Here is an 11,860-nt window from a genome sequence, read left to right as displayed (position 1 = left end):
AGTCAAGAGTGCAGAGGGCAGGCTTGTGACTCAGTGTACCTGTGTATAAACAAAACCAGGTAACTGTGTGGGGTGGGGACAGATGGGAGAAAATGATGGAAACTGCATTGTACTCATAAACAGACCCGTTGGATTAATACCCCTTAGTACAACTAAAAGATGTTTTTAATTGAAAACACGCACAACAACAACAATAACCACAACACACATGCAAATGTACACATGCATCAACAAACAGCAGGTTTCTACATCTCAACAGGTCCAGATTTACAAATTAGGGCAATTCTTTAAAGGTAGAAGTGGGTCTTAGATGTTATAGTCATCCTTGGAAGAGGGATAGGGAAGGGAGTCAGGATTCAAGGAGGTTTACAGTACAGAGTGTGGAGTGTGGCTTCGGAGAGGAGGCTGAAGGCATCAAGGGGAACTGCCTACTCAGAGCTGGCAGCAACTCAGGACCACTGCCTCCATGGTTACAGGGTTTGTCTTACAGTACTGCCTGTCTCCCCCAGCATTATACAAGGGAGCCAGAGCCAGGGTCAGGAGGCTAGTATTCAGGTGAAAATGGCACTCTCTTCTAGAAGGTGGAGATTCATTCGCCATTCATTCTCAAGGACCTTATCAGATATACCTAAGTTTCTAGGATTGATCTATTCATTTGACAAGCTATGAAGTGAAATTTCACCTTGAATTCACCTTTGGACAAGACTGTTTATGAAAGTCCCAAGAGACTTTTCAAAGGACCGGACAAATGCAGCAGGTGACTTTCTACATATATAGGAGAGGATGTTTCTCGAGGAAGCTCAAGTCTGTCACACACTTTCCTTTTTTTAAATTGAAATGGCCCCATTTTCTTCTTTAGGGAGGAAAAGCTAAACCCCAAGCAGATGCTTGTGATTAAAACCAGAGATAATGATAATAAAACTTTTTACCAAAGATATGTCCCCTCCTGCTGTTAGATAATTACCATATATGTCAGAAAACAAGCCATATATCTGCAAATAAACATTGCACTGGGGGTAAGTGGTTTATTTTCCAAGTTTGAAACAATTATACTTTGACAGCATCACTCTTCTCTCAAGGTTTTAGGTTTATTATAATATCATTAAAAACACATTTAGCTGGTAATAGTAAACACTGTTCATTGTACTGTTAGGGAAAGGATCATTTTGATAAGGAACTTGTAATAAAAACAGCCACAATTTCATTTTTAATATTTCTAAAAAATACCACACATCCTTTCATGAATTAAAGAATACAATTTAGTATCTTTAAATAAGTAACATTTTCCTTTTATATATGCAAGAATGACAGGTTAAAAATCTCACCAAATGGGAAATCTTTCATTCAATACTTATTTATCTTCTGGATGTAAAAATAAAAACACCCGAGTTTTTAAAATTAGATTTTGAGAAATTATTTTATTTTCTATACTTTCACAAGAAGAAAATGTTTTCTTTTTTCTTTATGGATTTTTAGACTATACAAAGTTTAAATCAAAGTTAAAACATCATATTTCTTGGAAACCCTTTGCATTTCTCATCACAGATTTGGTGCAATTGGTCTATACAGAAGGTTGATTTCCTAGTTCCTGCTGAATCTAAAAGCTCCTTCTTAGAGAAGGGATAGCTTCCTTTCATAACTTCCCTTATAAAGAAGTTCTCTAGAGTCCATATTTTGTGTATCTCTTCCTATTGCAGTTATTTTGTTTCTCTTAATAGCAACATTTCTCAACAGAGATGTTTGTCTCAGAGAGATGTTTTTTTTTTCCTATCTTGAGCTCTCTTTGACTTATTCAAATTAGGCTCATGCTGAATTCCAATGCTATGTGCTCCTCTCAATGACCTCCATGGCTTCCAGAGGTCATTTTGCTTCTCGGAATCATTTGATGGTTGGACCACTCCTTTACCCCTGAGATGGTGCTCCACAAATCCTTGTGCACTGCCCATTTCATGATTTCCTTATCGTCTCTCCTAATTGCTTCTATGTTCTAAGCCACTGAGTAAGGAAATGGGTTACAAAGAAACACACACACACACACACACACACACACACACACACACCATATATATATATGTATATATAACACACACACACACCATATATATATATATATATGTATATATGGTCACACACATATATATACACACACACATATGTATATATATAGATATATGTGTACACACATATATTACACACATATATGTATATATAGATATATGTGTACACACATATCTATATATGTGTGTACACATATCTATATATATATGTACATATCTATATATACGTGTACACACATATCTATATATGTGTGTACACATATATCTATATATATACATATATGTGTGTGTGTGTGTGTATACCGAGGGGTTATAGTTAAGTTACATGAGTAAGGTAATGAGTACATTTCCTATTGAGCATTGTTACCTTCTCCTTCGTTTTTCCCCTACCATCCCTTCCTTCCCCACCTCCCCAACTCCTCCCACCTCCCCCCCAAAAGCTGTAAAGTTCATTTTCAACATACTGTCTTGTACATCTCATTGTTACAATAGGTCAACCTGTATCCTTATTTCAGCATTTTATTATTTCCCTTCCCCTCCCCAAATTAGAAAAATGTATATACAAGATGCTGGGTACCAGAATCAAATACAGTGAATATAGGGGTTACACTGTGGGGGAAGAAAATACAAAAGAAACAAAAAATTACATAGTACATTATAAATATATTAAAAAATAGCAAGCAAGAAAAAAAACAACTGTGTCCTTACCTTGGGGTTCATTTCACTTAATATCATCTTATATGGTCATATGTACACAGCTTTTGACCTTACTAAAGCTAACAGCACAACTATGTTTCTTGCAGCATTATTTACTATAGCTAAGATATGGAACCAACTCAGATGTCCCTCAGTAGATGAATGGATCAAGAATAAATATATATATATGTATATATATTTTTATGTATATATATGTATATATATATATAATATATGAATTCTATGCCTCCATCAGAAAGAATGGCATTGCCCCATTTGTTAGGAAATGGAAAGACTGGAAAAATTTATATTAAGTAAAGTAAGCCAGGCCCACAAAGAAACATAGGCCCCATGGTTTGCCTTATTTGCAATAACTAGTACATGTCTAGGACAAGCAGAAAAAGAAACACATTTTTCTTCCAGAGTCTATACTTGTCAACACGATACTTGTAGTCCTTCTGACTACAACAAAATGATAAAGCATAGTTTATTATTAATTTATTGAATTTAGGTCTTTTTTTTTAGCCAGACATCTGATTAGTGCTATATTTCCTGTGATCTACAATTATCCTTTTTTTTACTTTTAACAAAGATTTTTGTACATTTTTATTGTAAAAATACTGTACAGAAGGGTATCAGTTACATGAGCCAGATAATGAGTACATTTCCTATCAAGCATTGTTGCCTCCTCCTTTGTTTTTCCCCTACCATCCCTTCCCTTCCACCTCCACAACTACCCCCGCCCCTCTCACCTCCCTACCCCCCACCAAAGTTGTAATGTTCATTTTCAACATAGTGTCTTGTACATCTCATTGTTACAATGGGTCAACCTGTATCCCTATTTAAGCATTTTGTTTTTTCCCTTCCCCTCCCAAAATTAGAGGAGTATATATACAAGATGCAGGGCACTGGAATCAAATACAGTGAAAACAGGTTATACCATGGGGGAGGAACATACAGAGAAACAAAATAATCACATAGTACATTATAAATACATTAAAAACAATAACAAGAAAGAAAAAAAGTTATTTGTGTCCCTATCTTGGGGTTTCACTTAGCATCAGCTTATATGCTCATGTGTTCATAGCGTTTGATCTTTTCTGCTTGTCCTAGACATATACTAGTTATTGCAATTAAGGGAAACCATAAGACCTATGTTTCTTTGGGCCTGGCTTACTTCACTTAATATAATTTTTTCCATGTCTTTCCATTTCCTAACAAATGGGGCAATGTCATTCTTTCTGATGGAGGCATAGAATTCCATTGTGTATATATACCACATTTTCTTGATCCATTCATCTACTGAGGGACATCTGAGTTGGTTCCATATCTTACTATGGTGAATAATGCTGCAATAAATATAGTTGTGCTGGTAGCCTTAGTATGGCCTCATTTGTGATCATTTGGGTAAATGCCCAAAGGTGGGATTGCTGGGTCTTAGGGGAGCTCTATGTGAAGTCTTTTGAGGAACCTCCATTCAGCTTTCCAAAGTGGTTGAACAAGTTTACTAACAATGCAGTAGGTTCCCTTCTGGCCACATCCCCCCCTTCTGGCCACATCCCCTCCAGCATCTGTTGTTATTAGAATTCTTGATTATAGCCATTCTAACTGGGGTGAGGTGATATCTCAATGTTGTTTTGATTTGCATTTCTTTTATGGCTAGAAAACTTGAGCATTTCTTCATGTTTCTTCATATTGGCCATTGAACAACCAGTGGTTCATAGAAGAGATTAGAAAGGAAATTCAAATGTTCATGATATTCAACAAAAATGAACAAACAAATTACCAGCTCCTCTAGGACACAGCAAAGGCAGTTCTCAGAGACAAGTTTATAGCTCTGAGTTACTACATCAACAAATTGGGGAGATCTAAAACCAACAATTTAATGACACATCTGAACCTCTTTGACAAAGAGCAGCAAGCAAAACGAAGGGTTGGTTCTTTGAAAAAATTAACAAAATTGACAGACCCTTAGCAAATCTTATCAGAAAAAGAAGAGATCACACCCAAATAAATAAACTCAGAGCTGAGAATGGAAGCATCATCACAGAAACAACCAAGACTCAGAACATTATAAGGGAATACTTCACAAACCTTTATGCTAATAAGTTGGAGAATCTGGAAAATTGGACTGTTTCCTAGCAAATATCGACATGCTGAAACTAAGCCAAGATGAGTTAAATAACTTAACAGACCCATATCAATCATCAAAATAGAAACAGCAATAAGAGTCCTCCCATCTAAGCAAAATCCAGGACTGGATGGATTTAGTGAGGAATTCTACAAGGTCTTCAAACAGGACTCACACCAATACTCCTCCAACTCTTCCATGAAATTGAAAGAGAAAGTTCACTACAGAACTCTTTCTATGAAGCAATTGTAACCCTTATCCCAAAACTAGGCAGGGACTCATCAAAGAAAGAGAACTATAGACCCATTTCTTTGTTGAACATCGATGCAAAACTTCTCAACAAAATTTTGGTCAATCGACTTCTACAACTCATCAAAAAAAATTCATACACCATGATCAAACAGGATTCATTTCAGGGACGCAAAGCTGGTTCAATATACGAAAATCAATTAATATAATCCATCACATCAACAAGAGCAAGGATAGGAACCACATAATTATCTCAATAGATGCAGAAAAAGCATTTGACAAGATCCAACACTCCTTTATGTTGAAGGCTCTGGGAAAACTAAGAATCCATGGAACATTCCTCAATACAATAAAGGCTGTATATGACAAACCTGTAGCTAGCATTATACTTAATGGCAAAATACAATTATTCTTTAAAATACTTTACTTTGAAAAGAATTAAAAATCTCATATTGCTTTGTCTTGTAAGTTCAATCAATTTTTCGGTTAAAAATATCCAAAGCAAGCTCTCAAAATCATCACCAGTCATTATCAGCCTAATAAACATTTTGACAAGTCATCATACAGTAGACCAGGAAGTAGTCCTAGAGAGCATAAATGATTAAAATATGAATACTGCCTCAAGGATTTTGTAGTCTGAAAGGGAGGTAAAAATACTAATTAATACAGGTCAACCTCTTTGGTAGTTGTGTAGAGAAGGCTTTTATGGAAGAATTTATGCTCAATTTAAGTATTAAGGTTTATTTTCCTGACTAGGATGGTTGGGTAGAGGATAAAAACCATTCCTGGAAGATAAAAACCTGTAAGGTCATTATTGTCCCAAGTATAGAGGGCGATGATTACTTTTTGGGTTTCTTATGAATGATTATTCATATCTGCATTCAGGCAATTGATAGCTTGAAGACAGAAGACTGAACTTTTGTGGGCTAAGTTTGTTTTGAGATTTTCCACTGGTATATCCCAATTTGTGGAGATCTGGTATTCTGTCCAAGAGCACAAGGGCAGCCAGGTTTGTTTCCTAGGACATATATCACATAGTGCTGTCAGCTTGGAGAAAGGCAAAAGAGGACCGCTAATGAACCGTGATGATGAACTGACCCTGGCCAGCATGGAAGAGATATGCAGAATAGCAATGACCGTATTTGCTGGACAAACAGCACCAGGAATCTCTAGCAAAATGGATGATATGCAGCAGTACCCAAACTGCTTTGGAGATACTCACTCCATTGTCATATGCCATGAAGAAAGCCACACAACGGGTTTTATACCTGTCACTCTATCTAATTAGGAAGCTGAGGATGAGAGGATTACAGTTTGAGGACAGAAGGAGCAGTCGGGTCCAGAAGGTTCCATTTCAACAGAGGAGAGCAGGATGAGGTAATGCAGACCTAACATCCCAGCCATGATAGCAAGCCTAGAAGTACAAGTGAGTGTCTGGGCAGAAATTCAAAGTAACCAGTGAAAAACAGAGCTGGAGACATGGTTCAATGAGACAGGGCCTGTGTTGGAAGCATGAGGCCCTGAGTTCAAAATTCAGTGACATAAAAATATCAACACAGAGTAAAATGGTTTATGCAAATGTTCTTTCAAACTCTGTTCCATAGAGGATGGGTTCTAAGAAAACCCTATAGGGTGGAGGACAAGCAGAGTTCAAAATTCATCTTGAATTGTTTCAATTCAGCATGTATGCAATTGGCCTTCAAGTTAGAAACTCTGTTAAAAAGATATCTTCCTTGTTGATCTTTTATCTATATTGTTCCTCCATTAAAGTTTTGTCATCTGAAGTCTTTAAATGACAGTGCTCTACAACGTAAAGTAATGGGTCTTCCTGTGTTAATTGGGTGCATCAGAATTGTGCGCATGCTCAGTGTGGCCTAATGGACAAAACCCAAGACATTCTGCGGAGCTCTTCGTGTAGAAGAAATGAGACTGATTTATTCAGCCTAAGCCATTGATCAGACGTGCCACCTTTATCAAGAAGCACTGTAACTCTTCATGAGTCTAAGAGATACACTTAAAGATTGAAGTGACTCTACAATCTATTTTCACTCACTCCTAAGAAGCTGAACAAATAAAAGAGACTTAAAAGTATTTGCATTCAAAATAATCTCAAATATTTGTGGACTTTTCTACTTTTAGGGAATGTGTGAGAAGATACTTTGGAGGAAGAACCATAGAGATTAAGAGCACCTGGATCCAAGACTGACAGCCCGGCGCAAGAATGGAGCTCCACGTATTCCTTTTTTCCCCTACCACTTTAATGACTGTTTTCATTTATGTTACTACTCTGAAGTCAATTTGAGAGTTAGACTGTTTTCTTCTGTGGCTGGGTATAATTCAGCAATGGTCTTGATCCTGTCTAGACAGTGTCTCAATCTTAAGCCTGCCAACTTATCAAAAATACACAAGAAAAAATACAAATCAATGTACATATGAGAAATCTGAGAATCATAAAGCAAAATATCTTTAATTGCTATGCCTAGGAATGTGTTGGCTGGTTAATTCTGAGGTTGGTTGGAGAGCCGATCTGAAGGGCTGCTAATTGGCGTGCATTTCAGTCTACTAATGTCGTGTTTCCCACCCTCTATGTTGGATCCTCTCTGTGTGTTTGCCAAGCAGATCTAACTGAGATATTGCATAGGTTAAAATACTCGAGGCATTAAAATCTCTAGTTATTCCACTCTTACTGACTGCTAATTTAAAAGAATTTCAAAAAGGAAAAGCTGCAACAATTAGCTCTGTTTGAGAAATCATTCTCTACTAATGCCATGCACTTTATTTAATACAATAAATATTCAAATTTAGTTAATTAGGAGATAATGATTGCATTTTGAGGCTGTGAGTAAACTCAGCAAACAAAAAATATAGTTCTAGGGACTATATGTATTTAAACTCAGACCCAAGAAACATAATTATTTTTAGGCTAACATTTTTGCTCAAATTTCCAATTTGACTAATGAACTGTCACAGGTGTTTGTTCATTAATCATACCTCTGAAAGAGGAGAAAGAGAATTGCTAGAAAATAAAAAAAAACTAGAGTTTTCTTTCAATATCAATTTAACCCAACTCAACAGCTTTATAAAGGAAACTTGTTTCCTTTATAAAGAATCAGGGATACAGGGTCAGGGATGTCAAATGATTGGCTTAGAATCACAGATCTGGAGTCAGAGCTAAAATTAATTAATTAATTTTCAACTCTTGGAAAATTTTCACACAAAATTATTTTCTATGACATTTTACTTTTGATTTCCTGGATTGTCTCCCTTAAGAAATATCTATTTTGTGCTTTATTTATTGAAAAACTAAAACCATGTTCTTGAATAACTGCTATGCTTGTAGCATTGTTTTGAGAATTTTAAGCTTAAGACCAAACATCCTCCTTTCTTTTTTTTTATATTGTGAAAATACTATACAGAGGGGTTCAAATTACACGGGCAAGATAATGAGTACATTTCTTATCATTGTTGCCTCCTCCTTTGTTTCCCCTTCCCATCCTTTTCCATTCCCCCCCTACCCAATTCCCCTGCCCCACCACCTATATGTCTGAGTCAAGCAGAAAAGGTCAGATAAGTTAATGTTAGGGAAATGAACCCCAAGATAAGTATTCAAATGTTTTTTTTTTCTTTCATGTGATTGTTTCTAACATATTTATAAGATTATTTCTTTGTTGCTTTGTATGTCCCTCCCCCACAGTATAACCCCTGTTTTCACTGTATTTGATGTTGGTATAATTTGTGGAGGGGAAGGGCAAAAACAAATCCTTTAAATAGCGATACAGGTGGACCCTCCTAACTGTCAAAAGAGGGTTGTGTAGGATACTGACTGGGTGTGGGGTGAAGAAAGCAGAAGGGACAGCCAGGGAATCCAAGCAGTCTCTGAAGTTAAATGGATGATTGTCAGTGCAGAAAGGAGAAAACCAGAACTCACTACTGGGCCACAGGACTTTGGAAGGTGTTCAATCTAAGTGGATGTCTCCTTTTGGTAGCTACAGACATGGAGCACATGGCTTGGAAAATAAAGATAGAAATGGCTCAGTGTAGCTCAGTCCTTCATCCCGAGCTCTTGTATCAGACACACTATCCTTAAACAAGGATAGGAGTGACTCAGGCTAAAGAGTGTGCCTGTGGAAAGCACACAACCAGCTACCTGCGAGATAAATAGTGACTTAAGAGATGTGGAAGATGATTCCTTAGGCCCTTTTCCAACTTTAAAAACCAATGTGTGTTCCTATTTTATTGCTTTGAGTGGGTTGCTTTTGTATTTTGAATATTAACTCCTTATCAGATATATGGCTTGTAAATATGTTCTTCTAACCTCTAGCTAGGCTGTCCACTCATTTTTACCATTATTTTCCCTTTATTATGAAGACATAATTTAATTTAATGCAATTTAATTAAATTTAACTTTCATTTTCATGTGATATACAAAAACAATATTACCAAGGTTAATATCAAGCTTTGCTTCAATGTTTGCTTCTTCTTGTTGTTGTTTTCTCCAGGAATTTTATGGGTTTATACATCACACTTAAGTTCTCAATCTAGTTTGAGCTGATTTGATTGTTTTCGACTTTTGAGACTGGATCTTAAAGTGTCACCCAGGCAGGCCTGGAATTTAAGATCCTCCTTGCCTCCAGGGTCCTGAGAGCTGAGATAATAGGCAAGCAGCACTGCACTGGGCATTTTGAGTTGACTTTAATGTTTGGTGTAACATGATGCCTGGTTTAATCTCTTTGAATGTGGATGCTCGATTTTTTTCCCCCCAAACCATCTAAAGGAGAGAAACTGCTTTTGCCCATAGTGACACTTCACTGTTCCTGTCACAAATTAGTTTGACTATACATGCTTGGGTTTATATCTGTGCATTTGGTTTCTTGTTAGTATCATAATGCTGTGGGGACCCTAGCACTTTAGTATGGTTTGAAATTAGGAAGGGTAAGCCCTCTTACTTCATTTTGCTTTCTCAAGATTGTTTTTCATACTCAGATCTTTCATGGTTACAATTGACTTTCAGAATTGCTTTTACAATTTCAATGGAAAAAATGCCTTGATAGTTGTGATTAGGGTTACATTGGATGATTTGCTCATTGCCTTGGTAGTACTGACATTTTAACAATATTAATTCTTCCAATTTAAGATCAAAATACCTCTTTCATTTACTTGCCTCATCTTCAATTTCCTTTTGGAATGAAAGCGCATTATGTCAAGGGCCTATCTGTGCTCCCATATCTAATCTAGCATTACTCACAATAGCCACAATAAACTTCTAGTTTATTTTAGAAATAACTTAGTATTTATATGGATGCATATGGTTTGTGTGAATGGTAAGATCTCTGTATTTTGCTTGTTTTAAGCAAGCTCTGCCTATCTGTGTCCTTGAACAGCCCCTTTGCCTTCTGAGTAGTCCCACTAAGGTGTGCATGTTTGTTAAAGTCTGAATGATTCTATTCCATAATACTCTATGATATAAACACTCCTAATTATATGTTGTCTTATTTTCTCTGCCTCAATCCTCATATTCCTTCTTTGCGTGCTCTTCCTTCTTTTTTGACCTTCTCCATCAATAGCAAGAACTAGTTCTATCTAATTTCTCACTCATGCATCCAGAGGAACTAAACTTTCCTCTTGAGGGGGTGGGGTATCTTGGGTTCTGTCCTCAGTATCTTTTAACCCAGGTATGTTATCATACACTTTCCTAAATGAAGACAATTCTTCCCTTCTCCCTGGTTTTGTTTATCTAAGTGTTATAAACACCTATTTAAACCAAAGCTCAGAGCAACTCTGTGGGTTGTGGGATATTTGGCACAAGAAGGACTTGAACGGAATTGTTTAGACTTGAAATTCAACATTATCGCCTTTGCTTACTTAAGGAATAGCTTTGCGACATTTCAGTGTCTTGCCTTTTGACATATTTATTGAACAGGTGTTCAGTAGGAGGCATGATGCCAGCAATTAAGCATTTCCAAGATGATTATTAACATTTTCCTCAGTCCATGCACAACCCCACCCCCACCAGCTGATACTGGAAAATGTACTGTGGGCATCTGAACTCTTTACGGGTTATAAAGTCAGTGACTTTAACTGGCATCACCTGGAGTGATGCTCTTGCCAATACTACTGTGGGTGCTGTGGCCTATGCTTTGTGAAGAAAAATGTTTTTAGCTTAGAAAGAGAAAAGAAACCGGAAAGAAAAGAGTAAGAAAAGGAAGATAATCATTAATTGCAAAGCTTTTGGTGACATTCCATTGGCACACAATTTATATGTCTTCATATTTCCCTGAAATTTCATGGCCAGTGATTTTATTCATTACTGCTTAGGTAAAATAAAATTAACCTCACAAAACCTGATCATGTATTTCTATTAAACTTTTGTGATATTTCCTTTCAATCTGCCACTAAACTTAAACATCTAGCCAGGGAAGAATCTCCCTGCATATAATCAGTGCTAAGGGCTAAATTAGGTCCTCTCAAAATTTATATGCTGATATCTCAACCCCAAGAACCTTAGAATGTAGCTGTGTTTGGAGATAAGGCGTTTAAAGAGGTGATTAATTTACAGTTGGACTATTAAGATAGGGCTCTGTTGCAGCCTTCTAGAAAGAGGAAGAGATGCCAGGATTGAGCACAAGGAGGAAGGGCCATTTGAGGACATTGTCACAGAGAGACAGAGACAGACGGAGGGAGGGAAGGAGGGAGGAAGAGAAAGGGAGAGGGAGGAAAAAGGAGAGGG

The sequence above is a fragment of the Dipodomys ordii genome, unplaced genomic scaffold (genome assembly GCF_000151885.1).
Source record: "Dipodomys ordii isolate 6190 unplaced genomic scaffold, Dord_2.0 Scaffold30, whole genome shotgun sequence".
Taxonomy (NCBI): domain Eukaryota; kingdom Metazoa; phylum Chordata; class Mammalia; order Rodentia; family Heteromyidae; genus Dipodomys; species Dipodomys ordii.
This window is presented reverse-complemented; position numbering follows the sequence as displayed.